Source organism: Moschus berezovskii, chromosome 12 (assembly GCF_049115385.1).
Source record: "Moschus berezovskii isolate FMDL1 chromosome 12, NW_MosBer_1.0, whole genome shotgun sequence".
NCBI classification, from domain to species: Eukaryota; Metazoa; Chordata; class Mammalia; order Artiodactyla; family Moschidae; genus Moschus; species Moschus berezovskii.
The window spans coordinates 55,229,531-55,243,387 of record NC_142471.1 but is presented as its reverse complement, the minus strand read 5'-3'; positions in this window follow the sequence as shown (position 1 = coordinate 55,243,387).

Genomic DNA, 13,857 nt, shown 5'->3' with positions numbered 1-13,857 from the left:
ACGCATTTCTCTCTTGTGATACATCATATATCAGTAAAATAAGCCAACTGACACTTTAAACATTCATATTGAAAATCTCCTTTGCCAGGTCTATAAGTTCATTAGGTACATTTTCTGTTTTACTGCACACAAGTGCAAATGTTGCCAAACATTTTCCACTACATAACACCACTTGGCCAGCCTCTAATAGCAATTTCCTCACTACTCTTATAGCCTCCATTGAGAGTTCTCAACAAAACATTAGCAAACAAATTCAACAATACATTAAAAGGATCATACACCATGATCAAACAGGATTTATGCCAGGGATGCAAGGATGGTAAACATCTACAAATAAATTAACATGATATACCACATTAACAAAATAAAGGATAAAAATCATATAATCACAACATAATAAAGGCCATGCATGATAAGCCCACAGCTAACTATACTTAACAGCAAAAAAAAAAAACTGAAAGCTTTTCTTCTAAGAGTAGGAACTAGAAAAGGATGCTCACTTTCTCCACTTTTATTCAACACAGTATTGGAAGTCCTAGCCAAAGCATTTATGCAAGCAAGAGAACGAAAAGGCATTCAAATTAAAAAGGAAGAATTAAACTGTCACTATTTGCAAATGACATAAGACTATACATAGAAAACCTAAAGATGCAACCAAAAAATAAATTCAGTAAAGTTGTAAGATATAAAATCAACATATGAAAATCAGTTGCATTTCTTACACTAACAATGAACTATCAGAAAAAGAAATTAAGAAAACAATTCCATTTACAATTGCATTGAAAAGAATAAAATAATTAGGAAAAAATGTAATAAAGAGGTAAAAGACCTGCACACTGAAAACTGTAAAACACTGATGAAAGAAGTCAAAGAAGACACAAACAAATGGTAATCTGTGCTCTTGGATTAGAAGAATTAATATTGTTTAAATGTCCATACTACCCAAAACAGTCTACAGAGTCAATGAAATTTGTATAAAAATTCAAAAGGCATTTTTCACAGAAATAAAATATATAGTCCTAAAAATTGTATGGAACCACAAAAGACTCTAAATAGCAAAGCAATCTGAGAAAGAAGAACAAAGCTGGAGTCATCATTTCAAGATACCTTACAAAGTTATAGTAATCAAAACAGTATGGTATTGGCATAAAAACATACACATAGACCAATGGAACAGAATATAGAGCCCACACACAACTATGCATATGTGATCAATTAACTTACTACAAAAGAGGTAAAAATATACAATGGGAAAAGGACAATCTCTTCAACAAATGTTGGGAAAACTGGACAGTCACATGCAAAAAACTGAAACTAGACTACCATCCTACACCTACACAAAAATTAACATGAAATGAATTAAAGACTTGTAGAACCTAAAACAATTAAATCCTAGAAGAAAATGTAGATGGTAAGCTCCTTGACATTGGTCTTGGCAATTGTTTTGCATCTGACTCCAAAAGCAAAGGCAACAAAAGCAAAAATGAACAAGCACGGCTATATCAAACTAAAAAGGAAAGAACATCAAAGAAAGTCATCAACAAAATGAAGTCAACCTACTGAATGGGAGAAAATATTTGGAAAATATTTGGAAATCATATATCTGATAAAAAGTTAATATAAAAATATTATATATAAAGAATTTATACAACTCAATAGCAAAAAAATATATTCAATTTAAACAAATGGTCAGAACATTTTTCCAAAGAAGACATACAGATGGCAACAGGCACATGAAAAGATGCTCAGTATCATTAACCATGCTGAGCAAAACCAAAGTCAAAGAAAGCCAAAACACTAATTTGAAAGGATATATGCACTCCTATGTGCATAGTCAAGATATGGAAACAATCTAAATGTTTGTTGATGAATGAATGGATAAAGAAGGTGTGATATATGTATTTAAAAACACATACACACACCCAGTGGAATACTATTTAGCCATAAAAAGAATGAAATTTTACCATTGGCAGCAACAGGAATGGACCTTGAGGGCTTTATGTTAAGTGAAATAAGTCAGATAGAGAAAGACAAACACTGTATGACTCACTTATATGTAGAATCTAAAAAGGAAAACAGGATTTGAAAGTTGCTAAGAGAATACATCTTACATGGTGATTATTTTCCAAGAGAGTAAAAACTAAAGTTGTCAGGTCCAGGCCCAGAACTGTACTGGCATCATTTTTGCCTCATTCCACTGATCAAAGCAACTAACAGGCCCATCAAAATTCAAGAGAGGGGGAAAAAAACTCTACCTCCTTATGGTAAGCTTGTAGAGAGATGGAAGAATTATTGATGGTCATCTACCACAAGGAGCCTCACTCTCTTCTTTATAAATGAGTCTTCAAAACAGACAATTTTCCATGGTCAATTCTGCCTAGAATCTTATCATTTAAGAATCACCACAATCAGTTGACAATTTGATTAGCAACTGAATGTTTTCAGTTTGTTATCTATTTTGTTCCTTAACCATGTAATCTTTTCATTTGCTCACTCATCTATTTCACATGCATAAATCTACTCGAGGATCAATATATTTCACAAAAGCATTCATTAAAATTCAGTAAAATAAAACAAAAGGGATAATACATGTATACATATATGTTTACATAAATACAGCAAAAATATTGATACATGGAAGAATAAACCAGAGAGAAGACAACAGTTATTTCTGAGGTTAGGATGGGGAGGGAGGGCTTCAGAGGGAAAGGAGTTTCTCTTTTTATTTATTGCTTTTTGTATAGTTTGAGGGTTCTTTACAGCAATGATTTATCATTCTGAAAAAAGTTATTTCATCAAATAGAATTAAGGCTAAAAATAAATTCCTATCATCAAAAGAATATCAAATAAACCAAGGTAAAGAGCTCAACTCTAATTTAATTTTTAAATAAATGAGCTCACAAAGGAATTTCCAGCATTTAAGCCTACAGGTCTGTTTGATGGCTGCGGCACAACAGAAATACATGAGAATACCTGCTATAAATGCTGTCTAGTGGGAGATGCTATATAATAGATAGGTGTGTCTTACTCCGAGTACCCTCTCTCCCTAGATTAACCATCTCCGCAAGATCTACCCTTCACTCTTTGTACTATCTAATGACTTGCTGCCCAAAGAAAGTATGCTCCGGAAATAATCATCTGGTACCACAGCAATACCACCATTCAAAGCAGTGGCAGACTATGATCCACGGAATCTCAGTTTAGTTCAGTTCAGTCCAGTCGGCTCAGTCGTGTCTGACTCTTTGCGACCCCATGAATCACAGCACGCCAGGCCTCCCTGTCCATCACCAACTCCCAGGGTTCACTCAAACTCATGTCCATAGAGTCAGTGATGCTATCCAGCCATCTCATTCTCTGTCGTCCCCTTCTCCTCCCGCCCCCAACCTTTCCCAGCATCAGAGTCTTTTCTAGTGAGTGAACTCGTCACATGAGGTGGCCAAAGTATTGGAGTTTCAGCTTTAGCATCAGTCCTTCCAATGAACACCCAAGATTGATCTCCTTTAGAATGGACTGGTTGGATCTCCTTGCCCAAGGGACTCTCAAGAGTTTTCTCCAGCACCACAATTCAAAAGCATCAATTCTTTGGCGATCAGCTTTCTTCACAGTCCAACTCTCATATCCATACATGACCACGGGAAAAACCATAGCCTTGACTAGACGGACCTTGGTTGGCAAAGTAATGTCTCTGTTTTTTAATATACTATCAAGGTTGGTCATAACTTTCCTTCCAAGGAGCAAGCGTCTTTTAATTTCATGGCTGCAATCAGCATCTGCAGTGATTTTGGAGCCCAAAAATATAAAGTCTGACACTGTTTCCACTGTTTCCCCATCTATTTCCCATGAAGTGATGGGACCACATGCCATGATCTTTGTTTTCTGAATGCTGAGCTTCAAGCCAACCTTTTCACTCTCCTCTTTCACTTTCATCAAGAAGCTTTTGAGTTCCTCTTCACTTTCTGTCATAAGGGTGGTGTCATCTGCATATCTGAGGTTTTGATATTTCTCCCAGCAATCTTGATTCCAGCTCGTGCTTCTTCCAGCCCAGCGTTCCTCATGATGTACTCTGCATATAAGTTAAATAAGCAAGGTGACAATATACAGCCTTGACGTACTCCTTTTCCTATTTGGAACCAGTCTGTTGTTCCATGCCCAGTTCTGACTGTTGCTTCCTGACCTGCACACAGGTTTTTCAAGAAGCAGGTCAGGTGGTCTGGTATTCCCATCTCTTTCAGAATTTTCCACAGTTTATTGTGATCCACAGTCAAAGGCTTTGGCATAGTCAATAAAGCAGAAATAGATCTTTTTCTAGAACTCTCTTGCTTTCTCCATGATCCCTTAATTCACCAATCCCACTTTACAGATGAAAAAACTGAAGCCCAGGGAGTTTGTATGCCCAGATTACATAGCTACTCCATGAAGGATCCTGGATTGGAGCTTGGGAAATTTCTTGATATCCTATTAGTGAACAGAATAATAAAAATGGGAGAAAACCTCACTTTTAGAGACTTAAACAAGTTACTTAGAAATTTCACTGGAGAAGGCTTTGAATGGTATTTTCAAGCTTAGACAGGGGAGAATGAGGGCAGAGAGAAGACTAATCAGAAACAGTAAACAGAGTTTGGAATAAAGAAAGATGGTGACTGATGCTACCCTAAAGGTAGAGAGCTACCCTAAAGTGTCCTGAAATTTGACCATGAGAATTAGAACCTTAAAGATCATGCATGAAAACATGAACTGTTGCACGTTACAGCTTTGTTTTCCTCCTTAGTTCCTAAGATCATTCGCTAAATATCTTCCAAACAAGGATGGAAATGAGGAAACTGTTAAAAGTGGAGTGAGAAAAAGAAAAGGGACCATGCTCTTTTGAAAGGAAGGAAACACCAAAAGCTTCCGGTAACAGAGGGAAACACTGCCATCTGCTGAAGAGTTGGAGTTAATGAAAGTGATGCCGGACATGATTAGAGGCCACATCTCCTACAGGATTCAAACATTTATTAATGAATCTATTTGCAGTCTGAGCTGGTCAGTGCTGAGAGAAAGTTTAGTTTTGGATTTCATCAGGCCAATCTGCGGTGGAGAAAGGTCAGCTTGTCTCTAGTGTGAGAATGGTAGAGGACTGCATTCCTGCTTCCCTTTCTTTATTGAACATTTATGTCTATTAGCTCTGAATTTTTTCCTAAAACCTAAGTCTCAAAATAATTAAACAGGGATTCCTTGTTTGGCTCAGTGATGAAGAATCTGCCTGTCAGTGCAGGAGACACAGGTTTGATCCCCAGTCTGGGAAGATCCCACATGCCATGGAGCAACTAAGCCCGTGTGCCACAACTACTGAGCCTGTGCTCTGGAGCCTGGGATCCACAACTATGTGCTGCAACTACTAAAACCTGCACACCCGAGAGCCTGTGCTCTGCAACAAGAGAGACCACCTCAATGAGAAGCCCACACACAGTAACTATGGGAATAGCTCCCGCTCATGGAAACCAGAGAAAAAAATGCAAAACAATGAAGACCCAGCACAGCCAAAAAACAAACAAATAATTGTTAAAGGATAATAAATATACTTGGTTGAGACAAGGTAAAAGTGATCTGAGAGTAAAAAACAATACAAAGAAGTTTATTCCTATAACACATGTACAAGGCTAAAAATCCTCAGTGGCTCAACACAACCCTTCCTGAGACTTTTTTTTTTTTCTTTTTACTCTTCCTTTTCTATTCATATACAAATATTCACACAAAGGACAACTACAGGAGAGGGCTGGGAAAAAGTTGCTTATCCTTGGTGTAAAGACTCAGTCTTTCTCTTTGCTGTGGTCTTAGTGTGTTCTCTAAATTTTTACACTGAAACCCAACCCCATGGTGAGGGTATTAGAAGGCAGGACCTTTGGGAGGTGATGAGATCACAAAAGCAGAGCCCTCTTGAATGGGATTAGTGCCCTTAGAAAAGAGGTCTGATAGAGCTCCCTTCCCCTCTGCCATGCCAGGTGAGATCACATCCTAAAGACAGCATTTATGAAGCAGGCCCTTGCTAGACACAGACCTGATTGTGTGGGCATTCTGATCTTGGACATTCAGCCTCCAAAACTGAGAAACAAATTTCTGTTGTTTCTATGGCATTTTGCTATAGCAGCGTGAACAGACTCTTTCCACCACCCTTCTATTCTCTCCTCTTGCCCTCTTTCTTGCCATTCTCCTTCTTTCTAGCCCATTCCCCCCACCCCAACCTCCATCTTCCAAGATTCTCTTTATTAATGTACAAGAAACTGATAGAGCTAGGAGACCAAGTGGGAAGGTGACGTTTACAGGACTGCCAAGTGACACAGCTCCAAGACCCCCAATCCACACTGTATGTGATGCTGTTATTTCATGCTTTTTTATTTTTCAACCACATGAATGTAGAATCTTTAGTTTATATTTAATTTTTTAAGACCTAACCTTAGTACTTCAATGGTAGGCCACTGTTTAATTCCATTCTTTCATTTAATGATAAAGCTGTTCTGGATCTTACCCAGTTATAGTTTTTTATTAATTAACAATTTCTTAGGATTAATAAAATAAGTTTTAAAGATACTCACTGTGATTTAGATTTTATCTTGCAGAACTTCAGAAAGAATACCACAGAAAAGTCTAATGTTGTCAGACCTCAACTTAGATGGAAAATAGTCTCTTTCCTAAATACAAAGATGATCAATTCTCTTTTTGTGAATTTTTGCTAATTAATTGTACTTGAATGTGTGGCATTTTTTAAAGGATGTGCAGGTTTTAAATTTCAGGAAACTCTATAGGAAAAGGAGGTCTGTAAGCAAAGGTCATGGTACTTGTAAGTTAATTTGGGAATATTTCAAACCTTAACATAAATTTCATGAAGTTGAGAAACCAAGAGAAAGTTAACGAATAGAAACAGTCTACGTTCTGAGAAAAACAAAACTCCCATTTACCTAGTTCTGAGCCCTAAGTCTTATCTGAAATTTTCCTGGACATAGTACCTTTGTGTTGGATGTCTCCCAAGGTGCACAACCAGGCCATTGGCTGCTAGAGCTCAAGAGACCACCTTTTTCCTGTATTACCTGAGAAGCAGGTACAAAGGAACACTTAACTGAGATATGTATTATTATCAATGTGTTCCTGTGTACTTGTTAACTATAAAATATTTTAGTACAGTCTTTATAATGATTTTGCAATAACTTGTAACTGTAAAATACGACTGTCTGCATTTTATATTCTGTTTATTTTATAATGTTGAGACATTTGTCCTATTAACTGGTCAACTTTTTCTTATGAATGGAATTTAGCACATTAAGTCTTCTCAGTCTTTAAAGTCTTTAAATTAAACTGGTTCCTGCCTGAGAATGGCCATTATTCTATTTTTGAAAAGTACGGACCTTTTCACCTACATCTAGGAATTTGTAAACCATAAAAATTTTGCCCAAGGAGTAAGCTACTTCAGTAGTATAATTACCTTGGTAGTTTATTTGTCCTGGGTTTATATTGGAAGCTAGATCAAGCAATCCCGACTTCTTGTTCTCCCAAACTGCACAAAATATTTCTAATAACCTTCTCTACTGGATATCTCTATTTTGCAGTAAACAAAGGGTAAGCGGAGTCTTAAAAACATTTCTGCTTCAGGGCACAGAATGCATGCTAACTATAGTGCTGTCTTTGCACACATCCTTATTAACATAGACTAAGGATGCCCTTCAAAGAAAGAAAATCATGAATAAAAATACTTCCAGAGGTAGTCACAAAGCAAATTACAGAAATAAAGTGTCTCATAGAACCCTGGTTACTATATTTTGTTCACCAGTTACTTAAGTAAATTGACCATGGGATTTTCCCCAAATTAGAATAATATGACTCATATGTAGGGAACTTCGGAGGGACTTCTCCCAAGTCCTTAAGAGGCACAGCAATGTCCTCAGTGATACGGGTTTGATGAACATTATACAGCATAGAGGAGAAGGCAATGGCACCCCACTCCAGTACTCTTGCCTGGAAAATTCTATGGGTGGATGAGCCTGGTGGGCTGCAGTCCATGGGGTCGCTAGGGGTTGGACACGACTGAGCGACTTCACTTTCACTTTTCACTTTCACAAATTGGAGAAGGAAATGGCAACCCACTCCAGTGTTCTTGCCTGGAGAATCCCGGGGACGGGGGAGCCTGGTGGGCTTCCGTCTATGGGGTCACACAGAGTTGGACACAACTGAAGTGACTTAGCAGCAGCAGCATCCTTCTCTCATTTCCTATCCTCACAATAGTGAAACCATTCCAGGAAGAAAATCCACAGGCTATGTGATATCACCCAAACTTTGGCCCTGAGGCAGAGAACTTTGAATGGGTGTGTAACATGATCATATCACAGTTATGATCATGAAGGCTCCACAGTTGTCTGAGGCATTTTAATGACTTGTCCTTGCTGGGAGTGGTGGTGGTTTAGTCACTAAGTCATGTCCCGACTCTTGCGACCCCATGAACTGTACCTGCCAGGCTCCTCTGTCCATGGGATTCTCCAGGCAAGAATATGGGAGTGGGTTGCCATTTCCTTCTCCATTGTTGGGAGTGGAGGGGAGATTAAAATGACCAAAGAACCAATCGGAAAGAAAAGAATTTCCTTTTTGAAATTTTTACTTGCCTGGGAAGAGGAAGTAAGGTATGGACGGAAAGAAGGAATATTAGTGGTCTAGCAAAAATCCAAAGGTGAGATAAGCAGAAAGCACCTCTTAACAAGACATTAATTCTATGATAAGAAAATCATGGTTCAAGAGTTCATTTCTGTAGGAAAGCAAAATCCATAAGACCCAGGAGTGACAATTAAGTTCTTTGTCTATATATATGTATTCCATCCCTCTCTTTCTTTTTAGAGAAATCTGGCGTGCTGTGATTCATGGGGTCGCGGAGAGTCGGACACGACTAAGCGACTGAACTGAACTGAACTGAACTAAAATATTTGAATATTTTGAAAATTAAATCCTATTTTCTCACTACCCCAAGGTAAAATTACTGATAACATAAAATGGGGATATAATAAGAGTAATAATGATAATAACTAGCAATATTCTATTATTACTGACAATATGTTGATAACAATTATAAATGTATAGGATCATTAAAGGGTATATTTAACTGGAGAATCCCATGCACAAAGGGGCCTGGCAGTCCACAGGTTCACAAAGAGTCACAACTGAAGCAACTTAGCACACACAAGTTCTTAAAAGGGCTTCCCAGAGAGCACTAATGGTAAGGAATCTGCTGGCCAATGCGGGAGATGCAGGAGACGCAGGTTCAATACCTGGGTCGGGAAGATTCCCTGGAGTAGGGAATGGCAACCCGCTCCATACTATTGCCTGGAAAATTCCATGGACAGAAAGATCCATGGGGCTACACATGTGAGAGTCAGACACAGCTTAGTGACTGAACAACAACAACAAAAGTGTTAAAAAGCTCCCTGGCATCTTTACATTTTCTCTTCTAGGTCTCCGCATATATGTTTCTATAAGGACAGCCTGGGGTGAGCATTGTGATACAAATAAAAATTAGTATTTATTGATTCAGTTCAGTTCAGTTCACTCACTCAGATGTGTCCTACTCTTTGAGACCCCATGGAATGCATGCAGCACGCCACGCTTCCCTGTCCATCACCAACTCCCAGCATCTACCCAAACCCATGTCCACCAAGTCGGTGATGCCATCCAATCCTCATCCTCTGTCGTCCCCTTCTCCTCACACCTTCAATTTTTCCCAGCATCAGGGTCTTTTCAAATGAGTCAATTCTCCATATCAGGTAGCCAAAGTATTAGTTTCAGCTTCAACATCAGTCCTTCCAATGAATATTCAGGACTGATTTCCTTTAGGATAGGCTGGTTGGATCTCCTTGAAGTCCAAGGGACTCTCAAGTGTCTTCTCCAACACCACAGTTCAAATGCATCAATTCTTTGGTGCTCAGCTTTCTTTGTAGTCCAACTCTCACACCCGTACATGACTGGGTAAACCATAGCCTTGACTAAACGGATCTTTGTTGGCAAAGTAATGTCTCTGCTTTTTAATATGCTGTCTAGGTTGGTCACTGTGAAGAAAGTTGATCGCCGAAGAACTGATGCTTTTGAACTGTGGTGCTGGAGAAAACTCTTGAGAGTCCCTTGGACTACAAGGAGATCCAACCAGTTCATTCTAAAGGAGATCAATCCTGGGTGTTCATTGGAGGGACTGATGCTAAAGCTGAGACTCCAATACTTTGGCCACCTCATGCAAAGAGTTGACTCACTGGAAAAGAGTCTGATGCTGGGAAAGATTGGGGGCGGGAGGAGAAGGGGACGACAGAAAATGAGATGGCTGGATGGCATCACCGACTCAATGGAGATGAGTTTGAGTGAACTCCGGGAGTTGGTGATGGACAGGGAGGCCTGGCGTGCTGTGATTCATGGGGTCGCAAAGAGTCGGACACGACTGAGTGACTGAACTGAACTGAACTGAGGTTGGTCAGAACTTTTCTTCCAAGGAACAAGCGTCTTTTAATTTCCTGGCTGCAGTCACCATCTGCAGTGATTTTGGAGCCCCCAAAAATAAAGTCTGTCACTGTTTCCACTGTTTCCCCATCTATTTGCCATGAAGTGATGGGACCAGATGCCATGATCTTAAAGTTTTCTGAATGTTGAGTTTTAAGCCAACTTTTTCACTCTTCTCTTTCACTTTCATCAAGAGCTTCTTTAGTTCTTCTTTGCTTTCTGCCATAAGGGTGGTGTCATCTGCATATCTGAGGTTATTGATATTTCTCCTGGCAATATTTATTGATTACATATTACTATTAAATGATCTACAGGTATGATCTACAGAAATATATCTCATGGTTTTCTTATCAGTTGACCTTATATTGTTTCTGTATCACAAGTACTGAAATCATCCCTCTCCTGAAATAACTGAAGCTTTATTATCATTTCTGCAATTCTCAACGCCCAGGAATTTTCTCCCTAAGGTTTCTGGTATTCTGTAAGTACTCTCTCAGTAGACCCGTCCCATCAGTTCCCCAGGCATGCCCATACAGAACCACACCTCCACAGTAAAGCAGCCTTCATACAAGTACCTCTACCAAAGGACACAGAAAAGGGGAAAAGAAAATGTTATCAGGTTGACTGTAATCATTAATCCTCATAATGCATATATGAAAGGAAGATGCAGGATTGTAGCTGTGGACATAAAATGAAACTAAATGGATATCCACTGGTAAACATATCCAACATTCTGCTTCATTTAATACTCTCTTATTACTCCATTCTCTCTGGAGCACAAACGACAAAACATTTCTTGAGTCAGACACCCTTGTGGTGTTAGTTTACAGGAAACACATAATCTGAGTCAATTTTGCTTCCCTATACACCACTCCTCACTGCCTTACCCTGAAAGGGGAGGTACTGAACTCTGTATACTGAGATTATAAATTCCTTGAGAGATTACTTAGCATGGAGGCTAAAAGCACCGTTTCTGGAGCCAGACTGTCTGCTCTCAAATATTACCCTGCCACTTAACAGTTGTGGGATCTTCGGGGAGCTACATAATCTCTCATATCCACATGTGACGATGTGAAGTTAAGTGAAGTCACTCAGTCGTGTCAGACTCTTTGCGACCCCATGTACTGTAGCCCACTAGGCTCCTCCATCCATGGAATTTTCTAGGCAAGAATACTGGAGTGGGTTGCCATTTTCTTCTCCAGGGGATCTCCCCAACCAGGGGATCGAACCCGGGTCTCCCGCATTGCAGACAGATGCTTTACCATCTGAGCCATCAGGGAATCCCATATCCACATGTCCTCATCTGTAAAATGGGGATAATAATAGTACCTACTTCAGGGCCTCCCTGGTGGCTCAGTGGTAAAGAACCCACCTGCCAATGCAGGAGACATGGGTTTGATCACTGGTCCAGGAACATCGCACACGGTGCGGAACAACTAAGTCCGTGGGCTATAGCTATTGAAGCTGTGCTCTAGAGCCTGGGAATCACAACTATTGAGCCCAAGTGCCACAGTTACACTTGGGCTTCCCAGGTGGAACTAACGGTAAAGAACCCGATTGCTAATGCAGGAGACGTAAGAGATGCGGGTTCAATCCCTAGGTCAGGAAGATCCCCTGGAGAAGGGCATGGCAACCGACTCCAGTATTCTTGCCTGGAGAATCCCCATGGACAGAGGAGCCTGGTGGGCTACAGTGGATGGGGTTGCAAAGAGTCAGATATGATGGGGCAAGCACAGTACAGCCACAACTACTGAAGCCCACATGCCTTAAATCCTGTGCTCCACAATAAGAGAAGCCACCACAATGAGTAGCCCTGGCACTGCAATGAAGAGTAGTCCTCTCTAGTCACAACTAGAGAAAAGCCCATGCAGCAATGAAGACCCAGCACAGCCAAAAATAAATCTTTCTTAAAAAAAAAAAAACTGTACCTACTTCACAGGGTTGTTATGAGAATTAGGTGAGGATATATACATATATTACCTAGAACAAGTCTGGCACATAGTAAACACTATATAAGTGATCACTGTTAGCTGCTTCTACTGAGTGCAGATCCTATATGTTATTTGGTTATATTCTCCTTGTTGCTACCTCTGACGCCTTGCCTGTTATTTGAGCTGTGGTAAACTTGATAATGAATGATGCCAAATGAATGCCAAATGAATGATGAATTTCTATCAACAACTGCAAGATGAGAGATGATAAGAAAATAAGGATTCCCCCAGTCCTTCAGGATGTCCCCAATAAGTAGTCATTTTATGTCTTTTATTGCTATAATCTTATATCATACCAATGCTTCAGTTAAGAGTTTAAATAGGCTGCATTTGCCTCTGAGTCACTCTAAAGTGCGGTAATGAAATGGTCCAGTCACACTGACCTGCCACATTCTTAAGCCACATGTCCAACATTATGACATAAGCAAGAATACATACAATCTCCTTTTCCTCCCATTCAAAATTCTCTGTGGGGACCAGGTTCAGGAGATGTCACCTCCTCCATGGACTAGAATAGCTTCCTGAAAAATGTCTTCTATGAAGACAGGCCCAGTTGAACTATACGAAGAGCAAAGTCACACGGGCTTCTCAAGAATCAGCTTAATTTGACAGTTGTCAAAAGGTACGGTATACCTCTAGTCTCTCTAGTTTAAGCCCTGTCAACTCCTAACTATACCTCAGTCTTTGGTTCAATATGGCTAGTCCCACTTCCCACTGGAGTTTCTCGCAGGTTAAAAAAACAATTCTTTATACAAAGGTGTAAATCTCTATACTCTCACAATGCCTAGCATAGTTTTTTTTTTTTTTTATGTATCAGATAGACACTCAGTTAAGTATTTATAAACTCAGTGACCAAAAGATAGCACATGGTTTCAAATATATACTTAAACATACAAATATAACTTATCAGCTGGATATAATATAATCCTCAGATAATAATATCATCCATATATTTTGTTACCATGTCACATTGTATAAACCTTTCTTCCTATGCTTTGGTGTGGAACATTATCAGCAAAGACCTTAATCACTATTTCCATTTTGTTTCCCAAAGGGAACATTAACAGAGCAGATGTCAGACTTAGTTAATAATCTGTGCCCTGAAGGAAAGGAAAAAATGTCTCTGAGGCCTTTTTAATCATAAACCAAACATAGTAATGTACCTTTTCCTCAGGTACGGCATAAAAATAACCAAATTCCCCAGAATGTGGACTCTAAATTTTATTCGAGAGGCTAACTTTTCTTTCATCCAAGTTCTAACAAAATTATCATTTTCTAACATTTCTCTTTTAAAATAAACTATTTATTTATTTTTGGTTGCTCTGGCTCTTCGTTGCTGCACGTGGGCTTTTTCTAGTTGTGGCGAGTG